Raw genomic sequence first — 15000 nt, 5'->3', positions numbered from 1 at the left:
AGCAGTTGTAATTTATTATTATCACTGCTATAAAATAAATTTAATTTCATTAATAGTAGCCGTGTTAAAAGTAGAAAATGAAACTTGATATTAACAACAGTTAAATAGTATATTGTTATTAATAGCAATGGACAGAAAATGCGAGGGTGTTTAACAGTGTAGATTGTTGTTAATATGATTATCAAATGACAATGATAATTATTATTGATATTGTTTTTATAGCAGTAGGAGTGGTTGTGGTAGAGCAGGAGTAGAGGGGTTAGGAGCGTTATTTTTTTGTGAGAACATTATTCTCCCAAGTGGTAGAAGTAGGCTAATGATTCTAAGTGTCTGTACCCAATGCGAAAACTTTGAGACCATGACGACATAATTTGGCAAGGGAACTTCATTCCAGAGCAACCCTACACCACACGTACTAATATATATGTGAATTCTCTAGAGTGGGAAAGTAATTCATCAATGTATTTAACCACCTATTTTCCATTACCATACGAGACAAAAAAATATTTCATTAAAAATTAAGTCATTTCTCATCTACCCCTCTACTGAAATATTATCTACGTTGTTTTGCACTGTAAGCTAAAAGGTATTTTTTTCCTGTAGACTACGGCAAATGTACATATGTACATATGTAAATAAAAAGAATTATGTATGCCCTTACAGACACACCTGTGCACCAACTCTTATTACACAAACACGGATAATCCGGCAGATAGGATAAGATGTACTTTATACTATTGCACTCACACACCTGTGCATCAACACGTACACACTCTTGCATAACATTCAAAGACGCCCGTGATAATATAGCCTACCAAGGGAAACGCAGAACAGAGAGGAAAATGAAAATTTACAAAATGATTTACGTATCAAATTTTGAAGACGAAGAAATCGAAGTACTTCACTTTGGCACCATTACAATTCTCTCTCTCTCTCTCTCTCTCTCTCTCTCTCTCTCTCTCTCTCTCTCTCTCTCTCTCTCTCTCTCTCTCTCTCTCTGTAATAAACTGTACATACCTTTAGTAGCCCTTCATTTCCAGAATTTGTCCTTTTCTATACCATTAATTAAATCTATGAATAAAGATAAAAGAATCACTGATCAAACTATTTATGTTTCACTGCGACAGTATGTTGCTCTAACTATTTTCTCTTTTGTTATTTCAACACTATGCAAAATCAAAGGTTTCCTGAACTAGAGGACTAATATAGCATTCCTCTTTATATATATATTCTTTTCCAACTGTGGATATATCACCCACGGAACACACACACACTCTCTCTCTCTCTCTCAGCGGATGCACGAACCTGGCACTAGTGCCGCCCACCTTTTCACATGCCCGGACAGCCCGGCACCCATCACACTTATTTTCGGTATGTTTTCACCTCGCTTGCTTGACGTCGGGGGGCACCTCACGCCTCTGGCTCTGCGTCCTCCGGCGTCTCCCGTCGAAGGGGCTTGCGAGGGCCCATTCTTAGATGAATTTTTGCTATTTCTAAGGCCCCTTTTTCTATGTACCCACCTTAGCAAAGGGATAGACTTTCTCTGAGACTCGCACACCACATCCTCGTTTCGCCGCTCCAACAGAAGGTTGGCCCACTCACCAAAATATCACCCTGCTGGGGTATGAGAGGGGGGCTTTTGGGTGCCCAGGGTGTGGGTACCAATGAAGGGGGTCTTTGGTGGGAAGGGGGAAAGAAGTGGTCTCACGCCCTCTGTTGTCAGATTCGAGGTTAGGTCTTTTTAGATTTTGTAATAGTTTCTAGATCAGAAAATTAATGATTTTGATACAAAAATTTCGTTTTTTTTTTTTTGTTTTATTTCATGCGTTTACAGAACCAAAACAGACACACTTGCATTCATTAATCTCTAAATAACTTTCCCATAACATCCTCATCAGATTTTCGATCCCTTAATTAATACTTGTTTTTTTTTCTCGGTTTTGATCATCATCATTGTTCAGTAATTCATTCTTCATGATGTTTCTCAACTGAGCTTTACGATGGATATTAGATGTTTTATTAGCGTGTCTTATCTTTTTTTTTATTATCATTTATGTAGTAACTTATTAGATTTAATATGTATTCATTTTCACGTCTCCTTATATTTTACTTAGTCTCTTTTTAACCTTTTTATTTTAATTGTGATTCCTTTGGATACGGCAGTTTTTGAAGAGTTCCCGTAACTCTTCTCAGAAGGTAGGATTTGCACAGATATTAAATATATGTATATAACATATATATGTATGTATATATATATATATATATATATATATATATATATATATATATATATATATATATATATTGTATAAGTATATACTGTTTACTGTTATCTTAGGCTATGGGCTTATGTTATTCCTTTTGCTTTTCTGTGTAATTTATATTTGCATATTATTCCCTTGTACACGAAACACTTGCGTTAGATTTTATTGTTTTGATAATTGTTACGGCCTTTATGTTAACTTTACCTCTCCTTCCCTCAATCTTCATTTCCCATCCTTATTTTGTATCCATATTTTTTTTTCTTTTTCAGATTTTTTTTTTATGTTTTCGAACTCATGATTTTAAATCGTAGTTTGGCCTATTTGTAATTTTTCTCAGTCTCCCACATTCTGTCAAGACTTCCCGTCTTAATCCTCCTCTTTTAATATAAAATTATTCCATTGATATCTGCCTTCCATTCTCTAGCACTTTTCTCAATCTTTTCCAATTCCTGTTACCGAACTCGTTTTCTATATTAATTATGCTATATTTCATAAATAAGGCTACTTTATTTTATTCATATGTATTATGTTATGTCACCATTGTCCTTTCTGCTTACAATTACATCAAGGAAAAAGTGGTGTTTTGAATGAATGGTTGGAGTAACGGGTAGCATGAGGGAGTTTTAAAACGACAATCAATCTTCTAAATTGCTTTGGCAGTTTACGGTGCTATAATTTTTGTAATCCTGACAAGGAAGTTCTCTTTTTGATAATTGTTTTTATCTTTTTATTATAGGAATAACTTTGTATCAATAAACAGATATTGATGAAACTGACGACATTTTGTTGAAACTAAATAATTTTGTTGTAGAAATTATGGCAGATGTCAGAATTTTGTAGTAGAAACTATGTGAGATGTTAGAATTTTGTAGTAGCAACTATGTCAGATGTTTATCGATATCCAACAAAAAGTTGTGTTATGAAGGGTTTTGCCAGATTAATTATTTAAAGAAGTTTAATAAAAAAGACAAGACACAGAGCGATAAGGATGAGAGTCCATAAGCACTCAAAGTGGATTGGCATTGCCGAAAACATGTGCCGTTCAAGTGTTTTCCTAGATTTAAAGGTTTAAAGGTCACTCATAAATGGGAGAGGCAAGGGACAGTGACATTGCCCTAGCAATCAGGACAGTGCCCTAGAGACTGAACATGTATTATATGATCAGCGCCCAAGCCTCCTCTCCACCCAAGCTAGGACCAGGAAGGGCCAGGCACTGGCTGATAATTACTCAGCAGATAGACCTATAGGCTCCACCAACCTCCCCAACCTTAGCTCACAAGGATGGTAAGGTTGCAGACACTAATGGCATTAACGAGTCTGAGCGGGACTCGAACCCCCGTCTGGCAAACACCAGACAGAGACGTTGATTATTAATGAATATTTTACATGTTGCTATGCAATTCTATCGCTATTTGCACAAATGAAGACTAGAATTGTAACACTTTCAGCTAATTGTAAAAGTGATTTATTCACTGTTTTGTAGGTAGTAGGTTGGACAGGACACCAGCCAACCGTTGAAATACCATTTTCCCTGTTGGAGCCCCTGGGCTTATAGCATTCTGTTTTTCCAACCAGGGTTGTTGCTTAGCAATCAATAATGATAATAATAATTGCTTTCCGTAAATGGTTTAATTCTCATGTTTTCACAATTTTTCAAGTCATTCATTAGTAGACTGGCATTTTTCCACTTTTATATTTTATTCTTCTTTTTCTGTTGATTTCTAGTGATATTTTCATTCCTATTTATTCCGTTTCCTGTGTTTTTTTTTTTTAATAATCTGTCTCTTTTATTACATTCATTCCAGTGTTTTGTTAGTAATTACATCTTAGTGGTTAGTTTCCTATCAGGGGAAATAATACTCAGTCATCTATGTATTCTTGTTTTTATGCTTAGACCTCTGCCTTCCTTTCGTTGATTTTCTCCTAAATTTCTTACCTTTCGTTATTTGTGTTGTTCTTACTCTTCCCCTTTTTATTTCTTATTTTTTTTAGCTCTTGCTTATGTCAATATCCTAATTTACTGCCACATACTTTCTGTCGGTGTTTACATTTTCATTTTTTTTGTTTATGGCAATGTTGTTCCTTTAGGCGTCTTGATGCTTCTTGACATGATATTCAATCTTCGCTTTCAACATTTTACCAAGTTTGATTCTTACATTTCCGTTATTCAATTGATTTATTCTTATCGTTTTATTTTTCTATTTTATCCCCTCACCATGTTTAATGGATATGACAAAGACTCGGTCTGTCTGCTCGGTAATTTGTAATATTGGTTGGATTTCGGCAGTACTCGGCACATAACCTGTACTCCTAGGGGGTGGGGGGGGGGGGGTGGCGGTTGAATGATATGATGCCGATCACAACTAAGCGTTTCAGGGAAATCTGAGATTTTTAAAGAAAACGGGAAAGTCTCACATATTGTAAAAACGGCGAAAATCTCAGATATTTTAAGAAAACGAGGGTAACGTACATTGTTATGTACGTTAAAATTAAACGATATCAATAATATCGTAGTAATACCATATTAAGTCCCCTCATACACGCACAGTTTTAACTCACAGGCTGACTGAGGAAACCAGATTAACCAGTTTGTTCAGGCCAGTTTGACCATGTATGGGAGTATTTTAAAATGAAGGCAGGCCGGAAAGGAAACCGTATGAACTGGAGCGAATGTCGAATATCTAGCCGTACGTACTCTTGAACTGCATAGTGTGTGGGCACTCTCAATGTCCGGCGAGATTGTCAGTTAAGCGACCTGACAGTTAAAACTGCGTGTATGGCAGGCTTAAAGCAGAATGTTCCGAGATGCAAGGTGGTTCGGACCCGATCGTAATATTTCAGATAAAACCTAATCTGATGTAAAATAATCGATGACGTATATACATCTTAGGCTTTTTTAATAAACATTTTTTATTATTTTAGATTTTTACAAAGCGCGCATCCACGTATTGGGACAAGTCAAAACTAATGTTTCCATATATCTACAGTATTTAGTTCCATGCTGAGTTAACAATTCCTTAGCCAGAGCCTTATTATAAAGAGTAGTAAGGGGTAAATTATGGCTTTTGATCTCGGGTAAAGAAAAAGCATAAGTCGCTCTACGTTAGTTATACGTATACGATATTTTCTACCAAGAGAAATGAGGAGATAAATGTAGAATTTGGTTAGAATATTCTTGCATTTGTTTACATACATTCGCTCAACTCTTTTGTAAATGCAGATCCTTTTTACTTTTATTATTATTACTAGATAAGCTACAATCCTATGAGACCAAGGGTTCCAACAGGGAAAAATAGCTCTGTGAGGAAAGTTGATAAGGAAATAAATATACGATATAAGAAGTAATGAACAATTAAAATAAAATATTTCAGAAACAATAACATTAAAACAGATGTTTCGTATATAAACTATAAAAAAGACTTTTATCAGCCTGTTCTTTATGCAATGGATTTCATAAAATATCATGACAGAACTACGGAACCCTTTTTTTTTTTTTTTTTTTTTTTTTTTAAATTTGTGTCAATCTCATTTTCGACATAGTTTTAATCGGAAGTTGGTGTCAGGATAAAGTTTTCAGAGAAAATGTAAGAATATCCGCTGATTTACACATTTTCTTTTTCTGAGACTTACCCCTAACTAAGTTGAAGTCGTTCAAGGTTTATTCATCTTTGTAGTATTTATAGTATTTATTGAGTACTAAATACGGCACCATTGCATCGGCGGGAGTAGGTGTGTGCGACTGAACTACCTTCGAAATGGTTATTTAATTACATACTCATACTATTGGGGAAATGCCATCCGTATGCAATATATTACTTTATCAAACAGCATTTGCTAAAAAGCCCCTTTGTCATCCTTACACAGCATAGTTCGTTCTTTGAAGTTCCTCGGAAGCCTTGTTGTACAAATTCCGTAAATCAGAGATTGAAGAGACTGGCAGAAAATATGGACCATGGATACTAAGGATGTCATGAATAGTGCCTATGTAGTGCCACAGCCTCTGTACCATGGTCTTCCACTGTCTTGGGTTGGAGTTCTCTTGCTTGAGGGTACACTCGGGTACACTATTCTTTCTTATTTCTCTTCCTCTTGTTTTATTAAAGTTTTTATAGTATATATAGGAAATTTTTATTTTAATGTTGTTACTGTTCTTAAAATATTTTATTTTTCCTTGTTTCCTTTCCTCACTGGGCTATTTTCCCCGTTGGGGGCTTCTCGGTTTATAGCATTCTGCTTTTCCAACTAGGGTTGCACCTTAGCAATTAATAATAATAATGATAATAATGTAAATATTCAATCTGTTATAAGAAATAATTCAAATTCGAGAATTGATGAATGTGAAAATTTTTGTTTGATAAGTAATTGAAGACTTTCTTGTTCCACATGTGTTTAGATAAGGCGGATTTGACATTAACACTTTATGGAGTGTGAAATGCAAAATATCCAAGAATGTATACGATAAACAGATTTTCTTGGTCCTGCAATGAGTGGGATTCCCGTACGTGGTTGGACCAAGAAAGCAGTCCTTAAAGTATAAGTAAAGTGAACATTGGTTGACGTTGTCCTCGTCTGCGTTATCGTCCAAAATACGTATCTTCGAAATAATCTTGTAATGGTGTTTGGAGGCAGTATTTCCCACAGGCATTCAAAAGTCCTTTATTATTATTATTATTATTATTATTATTATTATTATTATTATTATTATTATTATTATTATTATTATTATTATTATTATTATTTTATTTTATTTTATTATTTATTATCATTATCATTATTATTATTATTATTATTATTATTATTATTATTATTATTATTATTATTATTTTATTATTTATTATCATTATCATCATTATCGTCATTATTATTATTATTATTATTATTATTATTATTATTATTATTATTATTATTATTATTACTACTACAATCTGAGCTACAACCTTAGTTGGAAAAGCAAGATGCTATAAGCCAAGGGCTCCAACTGGGAAAAATAGGAAACAAGGAAATAATACATTACAAGAGAAGTAATACAATCAAAATAAAATATTTTAGAAACAGTTGCAAAATTAAAATTAGATCTTTCAAATATAAAAATAAGCTCCCGCGACACATCCGAATGATTGAAGACATTAAGGCTTTCAAGAGGAAACTGAAGACTTTCTTATTTCATGAGTCGTATAACAGTGACGATTTAACAGTAAATGAACATTACGTGATATGAAACATTAAATACTCTGAACGAACAAGGTTAAAGAACAGTGGAGGATCTGTAGAGAGTGGGGTTACCATGCTGTAAGGGACCGGAAAAGCAGCCGTCAAAGTCAAGATAAATAAGATAGAACGCCATGGCCGATTTTGTACCCTCAAGCACGAGAAATCTAATTCAAGACAGTAGAAGGCCATGGTACAGAGGCTATGGCACTACCCAAGGCAAGAGAACAATTATTTAATTTTGAAGTGTCCTTCTCCTAGAAGAGCTGCTTACCATTGCTAAAGAGCCTCTTCTACCCTTACCAAGAGGAAAGTAGCCACTGAACAATTACAGTACAATATTATTCTTTTATGTGTAGGAGCATTAAAGCGACATTGTTAACAGTATTTGTTTCATTACAGTATTCATATGCTGTACTAAACTGGGTAAATATATTGGTATGAAATTGATTCTGACCTCTATGGTATGCAGACATAGGCACCATTTTCCTATTAAGCCTGAGCTGAAAACTGGAGACACTTGTCTTTATAATCGCGTACCGTTCTTGTTTCATCTGTGTCCATAGGTAAGGTTGTTGCTATTTATATGTGAGATGGGTTTCAAGTGGAAAGCTTGAATGGCCTAAGACGAGTGGATGCTTCCCAATTTATCAAAATTTATTTGTTCTTACCACATTCCATTTCTACTGTGGAAAGGGTCTTTTCATCTGTTAATGGAATGGAAAGATAAGAAATTAATTATCTTGCTCCACAAGATAATTGCTAAAGGGGAAATCATGTTTTGACTTTCAAATAGGCTGCCAAGCAAAGGAAAAATGGTAAGTGCTATGTACAAACACCATCAACAAAACGGATAAGTTATAAGGCTTGGTGAATGGTAACATTGGTGTAAAAGCTGGATATTCATGTTATAGCTGTATAGGTTAATTGTATTTTTTTTAACTAAATGTTACTATTGCTTCGGCAGTTTTTTAGTTGATTTCAGTTTGTGAAAATTCTTATATTCTTTTCAGCTTTTTCGTTTTAATGTAGATTCCTTAGAAATAACAGAAACGAATGAGCTTTTATTTATTGTTATAGGAAAAAAAAAAGGATTTTTTTTTTTTATCAAAATTCAATCTGATATACATTATAAGGACAACTTACTTGAATCAACAAGTATCATTCTAAATGTCATAAAGAATCTTCATTTTTTTTCTTTATTAAACCTTAGAGTTATTATGGCGATCCAGTTAAGTTGTTCATATAATGAAGAACAAATTCAGTTAACAATCTTGACATCGACAGATTTTTTCCCAGATAATCTTATCAGCATCTACAGATTTCTACAGATTTTTTTTCTGCTGATTTTGCTGGCGACACTGCTGAGTGACTATATTCTCGTGTGAACGTCTTTTAAAGTCATTTCTTGAGCCCTTTTCCTGCCTTTGCCGTCCAATGTTGCGTCGTACATGATTATTTTATCGCTCAGTTTCCGCTGTATTCTCTGCTTTGATATTCATATTCTGTAGAGTTCGAGCAACTTCGAATATTTGTTGCATCCGGTTCAGGGTTGCTAGGTTTTCTAAATGAGAAAAGGCCAACTTCTAATCAGTTGCAGCATTAAAAGGCCAAATTATAATCAGTTGCAGCATTAAAAGGCCAACTTCTAATCAGTTGCAGCCTTAAAAGGCCAACTTCCAATCAGTTGCAGCCTTAAAAGGCCAACTTCTAATCAGTTGCCGCATTAAAAGGCCAACTTCTAATCAGTTGCAGCATTAAAAGGCCAACTTCTAATCAGTTGCAGCATTAAAAAGCCAACTTCTAATCAGTTGCAGCATTAAAAGGCCAACTTCTAATCAGTTGCAGCATTAAAAGGCCAACTTCTAATCAGTTGCAACATTAAAAGGCCAACTTCTAATCAGTTGCAGCATTCAAAGGCCAACTTCTAATCAGTTGCAACATTAAAAGGCCAACTTCTAATCAGTTGCAGCATTAAAAGGCCAACTTCTAATCAGTTGCAGCATTAAAAGGCCAACCCATTAGTAGAAAAAAGGCCAAAAATATAGTACTTAAGGCCCACCCTTTTTTCATATTACTAAAGGCCAACTAATTTCAAAAAGGCTAAATTTTGAAGTTTTGTGGCCTGACAAAAAGGCCAACCTGGCAAACCTGATCATGTGCATGAGTATGTTCATGCATTCGACCATCAATTGTACTTTTTCGATTATCCCCTTTGATTAGAGCCTTGCAGCTTCGTTTCTTTCTACGCTCCTCACACTCATAGGAATCGAACCTGCTGACTATAGTCCATTTCTTTTAGCGAGGCATATTTGCACTGACTCGCAGCGGTGCCCTTTTAGCTCGGAAAAGTTTCCTGGTCGCTGATAGGTTGGACAAGATAATTCTAACCAATCAGCGATCAGGAAGCTTTTCCCAGCGAAAAGGGCACCGTTGCGAGTCGGTGCAAATCTGCCTTGCTAAAAGAAATGGACTATAAATCATTATGCTTAACATGCAGTTATCCTTCATATTTAGCTTTTCTTTTACTCTTTCACTTTTGATCAATTCCAAATTTCTCTTGGAATGTAACATATTCGAAGAAGTTTTTGACAATGATCGCAGTTTGGAGCAAATTAGGGAGAGTTTATAAAAGTGGCTGATAACTTTTGGATGTTATGAACATCATTAACTATAATGAGAGTGGTTAACATCATAACAACTTTTAACGACCATTGTTGAATAAAGGGGTTAGTTGTCCTTTGGGGTGTAATTGTCCTGTAACGAATTTTGTTAGTTAGTAAAACAACATTGCTGCTAAATACCGATTCCGATCCTTTGATCTTCCTTGATTGCATTAACATAGAATATAAGTTTTTATAGAATATAAAGGAAATCTGTATTTTAATGATACTGTTTGTAAATTATTTTATTTTTCCTTGCTTCCTTTCCTCACTTGGCTATTTTCCCTATTGTGGCCCCCTGGCTTCTAGCATCTTGATTTTCCAACTAAGGTTGTAGCTTAGCAAGTAATAATAATAATAATAATAATAATAATAATCCTTTTTCATTGCGCAATACACCTTGGGTTGTGAGATGATGAGAACAGCTACTTCATTTCAAGTTTAATCGGAATAGATACTCACCAGAACGTCAGTCGGCAAGCCCAGCAGTGGACTCCTCAGTAAACAGCTTAAACTCACGGTCCCCGGGCCGGGATCGATTTGCTGCCGTGCGAATGCTAGGCAAACACGTTAGCACTGTACTGAAGTAAATTGGGAATCTCAGTCAGTGTGCAATTCCTCGGTAAATCAAATGATTACCTCCTCCCTTGGTTTAATATGATTCTCCAGTGCATCATTTGTTTGTTTGTTGATCTTCATAGCAACACAAACACGCATCATTTGCTCGTTTGTTGATCTTCATAGCATCACAAACACGCATCATTTGCTCGTTTGTTGATCTTCATAGCATCACAAACACGCATCATTTGCTCGTTTGTTGATCTTCATAGCAACACAAACACGCATCATTTGCTCGTTTGTTGATCTTCATAGCATCACAAACACGCATCATTTGCTCGTTTGTTGATCTTCATAGCATCACAAACACGCATCATTTGCTCGTTTGTTGATCTTCATAGCAACACAAACACGTTTCTGCATTACCATGAACCGAGAATCCCTTGACTCTATCATAGCGATGTTGTTGACGTTCTCGAAGTATGTAGAATTTTTTTTTCTTTTTTCTTTTTTGCCAGTCAAGTTTCTTCTGGGCAATTCTTCCTCTCGAAGATATATTGGTATGTGTTGCGTATGTGATCTTCACAGTTTGATCCTGAATTCCTTGAGAATCAGCATTTTTATTATTATTATTATTATTATTATTATTATTATTATTATTATCTAAGCTACAGCCCTAATTGGAAAAGAAGGAAAATAGCCAAGTGAGGAAAGGAAACATAGAATAGTGTGTCCGAGTGTACCACCCTCAAGCAAGAGAACTCTACCCTAAGGCAATGGAAGACCATAGCAAAGAGGCTATGGCACTACCCAAGACTAGAGAACAAAGCGGTTTCTAGGCAGTAGCTGGAATGGTGATAATCCCGTGCTTAACAGGTCACAAACAGGTCCTAATTCTTTGGTTTCTCTTGACCAGTGATTCTTAAACTGGGGGGGGGGGGGGGGCGCCAGAAGCTTCCAAGGGGGGCGCAAGCAGGGCTGCTAGATGGCGTTTTTTTTTTTTTTTTGGGGGGGGGGGGGTAATATTAATTGCAAAATAGTCAAAAACTTTATCACTGCTTCCATATGCTTTTTTTTTTTTTAATTATTATCTCAACACATGCCAAAAACTCAATTAATAAATGGCAAAAGTTATCAAAGTGACACGTGTGGTTAACCCTTAGATCAGAGCGGTCAGAGAAATGTTTCCTCAGGAACTGAACGCGTCTCGTACCACCTTATTGCTCATCTCACCCTCTCTTATGATAACAAAGGTTACAAAGGGTTGCAGTAGCCTGGCTTAATCTGTCAAACGAAGTAGTGAGGACCTTCAAGTCCTGCATAATATATTTCAACTATTATCAAGTACTGGTAATTACTACATTACTTTTAATGTATTTAGTGTGGTTCTGATTTAGAAGTATTTTTTTTTCTTTTTTGGGCGTGTGTGTTTACTGTATGTTCATTCATTCCTTTGTAGCCTTTTTACAACGTTAGATAAGTTATGTGCAGTATCAAAAATCTAAAGGTGTGTGTAACACGTGAACTAGCAGAAAAATTTGTTCATATCATGGTATGACTTACCAGCTTATGCGAATGTATTGTACGTTATCATTATTTCATCTGCATAGTATATTTGTTTCATTTGATACACCTACAACTAGGGTGTTCATTTATTTGAGGTGTGAAAAGGGGAGTTATAATGAAATTATGCATATGCATTATGTATATAGGCCAGAGTGACCAGATTTTAGAAATTGAAATACGTGGCATTACGCAACACACACACAATATATATATATATATATATATATATATATATATATATATATATATATATATATACATATATATATATATATGTATATATATATGCACATGAATAACTACGATATATATAATTATATATGCATTTGGATTCGTCACAAACGTGAAAATGTTAAGAGGAAATTATTGTCCACAATGAAGACTATTATCATCTAGATTTGTATATCATATATAGCAACAGTATAAATGTTTTTATTAAATTTTAGTTATTTCTAAATTAGGATTTTTTTGGGGGGTCTGAATACTCAATTAAATATTCATTTATTTTGCATGTATGTGAATAACTTCGTAAATTTGTTTGAATTTCTAAGTACTTGATTTTGTGAGTCTTTACTTATATAGACCTATGTATATGTATGTTTGTGTACCGGAACTTGTGTATAAGTGAATATGTGTAACCTAAAAGAATGTAAATATTGGGTACATGTAGTATATGTGTGAATTTATGTGGGGACGCAGTTTGAAAGTTCATTTTTACTACTTATCACATTTATAGAAAATATATATGCATTTGTGTGTTTGCTTGGATTTATTTATTTTTTTAATATGCATATGCATTGGATTTTTATGTGTATATCAAAATGGGTATTGGACTATATGTCGGTTTGTTTTACGTATTTATGCTCATTTGTGTGAATCGTTATGAATTGCGTGTATTCTTGAACTTGAAATTCTTATGTACCGGTATGTACACATCTGTGTAAACCGGTATGTATATTAATTGTCAGAAGTGCAGATATGCTATGCTTGCCTTCCATTATGTGATTTTTCTTTGCGTTGTCCTTTCTCTCTCTCTCTTTCTCTCTCCAACATTCCTGCTTCCTCTCCCTCTTTGTTCCTCTCTCCCTCCCTCCCTCCCTTCCCCCTTCTCTCTTTTTCTCGTTAACTTTCTTGTTTCCTTTCTCGCTCTTTCATTTATAAAAACAATACCTACATACATACGGTACTTTCTAGTTTGGCAAAAATTTCAAGGGTGGGGGTGGGGGTGGGGTGGGGGTGGGGGGGGGGGGGGTAGCATGGGATCTATGTTTAATGCGGAAGGGGGGCGTAAGGCAAAAACGTTTAAGAACCACTGCTCTTGACCCATCGTCTTCAGCATGGATTGTAGCACCACACTACCAATCAATATCTTTGACAGTGAGGTCTTGTAGACAATGACTTGGTGCTCACTAGACGATCAATTCTATTTTTCGTTTCAGATTCAAACTGAAAACTTTGGGCCGCAGATTCTGACCTTGCTTCTATCGTCAACAAATATCAGAACATTTAGCAGTAGGGTGATACGTACCTTTCGTTGGAAGAGTCTCTCTCTATCTCTCTCTCTCTCTCTCTCTCTCTCTCTCTCTCTTGCTATATATATATATATATATATATATATATATATATATATATATATATATATATGTGTGTGTGTGTATATATATATATATATATATATATATATATATATATATACAGTGTATATATATATTTATATATATATATATATATATATATATATATATATATATATATATATGTGTGTGTGTGTGTGTGTGTATGTGTGTGTGTGTTTGTGTGTGTGTGTGTGTGAAGAGAGAGAGATAAACAATAATTTTATATCAATGTCTTACAAGTTTCAAGTCCATTTCATTATAGGTTTTATTGTTTTCTTTGTCTAATGTTATTTTTTTCTAACATTTCTCACTGCAGTTATTTATTTATTTCTAAGTTATACAATCCCTGACGTTTTTAATTCCATGACTTTTATTTTCGAGAGAAATGTCAGGAACCAACGCCAATTATTTCATTACGATCTGACCACAAAAAATCCGCTCAAAAGCCCAAAAGTAGATAAAGTATGCTTCATTTGTTTGATATAATTTCGACCACATCCTTCCACCTCGCTATAGCAAGTCCTGCTGGTCTTGCGCCATCATTTGAACGAAAAACAATTTTGACGCTCAACTCACCACGTTGACATCCGAACTTTTGGGCGTGTAAGTTAGTGAATCATATCCGTACTTGCATACAACTAATAGTTTTGTTATTTTTGCTTGTTTTAGGAAGAGCTCTATAACTATTGAACTTACGAATTAAGGAAAGAGAGAGTTAAGCAAGTAGATATTTGAAAGTGATGATCCCTTGGGCTTCACTTCACTTCACTTCACTTCACTTCCACTCCCAGGTAGGCTTTCAGCCTGTCAGTGAAATCAGTTGTCTTCTCCACTCAATTCTGTTTTCAAAAATTCCCTCTCTTCTCAGCTGTTCAATTGTTGGCACGTTGTTCTTTGTCAAAATCTCTTCAATTCCGTCCCTCCAGCGTTTACGTGGTCTACCTCTTGATCTCCTTCCACCAGGCGTCCAGTCCCATCTCTTCCTTGCAATTCTATTTCCATCTATTCTCATTAAATGGGCTTAATCTTTGAAATGCTTATGAATTAAAGAAAAAGAAAGTTGAATAAGAAGAGATATGAAAACTATGATCCCTTGGGCTTAATCTTTGAAATGCTTATGAATTA

The 15000-nt window shown here is 34.9% G+C and overlaps 2 protein-coding genes across 9 annotated transcripts in view; one reads left to right on the top strand and one right to left on the bottom strand.

Moving 5' to 3' along the window:
• The window catches only part of LOC137629601 (mucin-2-like), a 188220-nt gene extending 186581 nt beyond the window's left edge, over positions 1-1639 (bottom strand). The window contains exon 1 of one of the 6 annotated variants that reach the window (XM_068361079.1): positions 1521-1639. The gene's annotated coding sequence lies outside the window, so the exon portion shown is untranslated. The other 5 variants (XM_068361080.1, XM_068361075.1, XM_068361076.1 and 2 more) reach the window with 5 other exon arrangements.
• The window catches only part of LOC137629602 (latrophilin-like protein 1), a 511095-nt gene that overhangs the window by 176004 nt on the left and 320091 nt on the right, over positions 1-15000 (top strand). The gene's annotated exons all lie outside the window — the stretch shown is intronic.

Source organism: Palaemon carinicauda, chromosome 37 (assembly GCF_036898095.1).
Source record: "Palaemon carinicauda isolate YSFRI2023 chromosome 37, ASM3689809v2, whole genome shotgun sequence".
Taxonomy (NCBI): Eukaryota; Metazoa; Arthropoda; class Malacostraca; order Decapoda; family Palaemonidae; genus Palaemon; species Palaemon carinicauda.
This window is presented reverse-complemented; position numbering and strand designations above follow the sequence as displayed.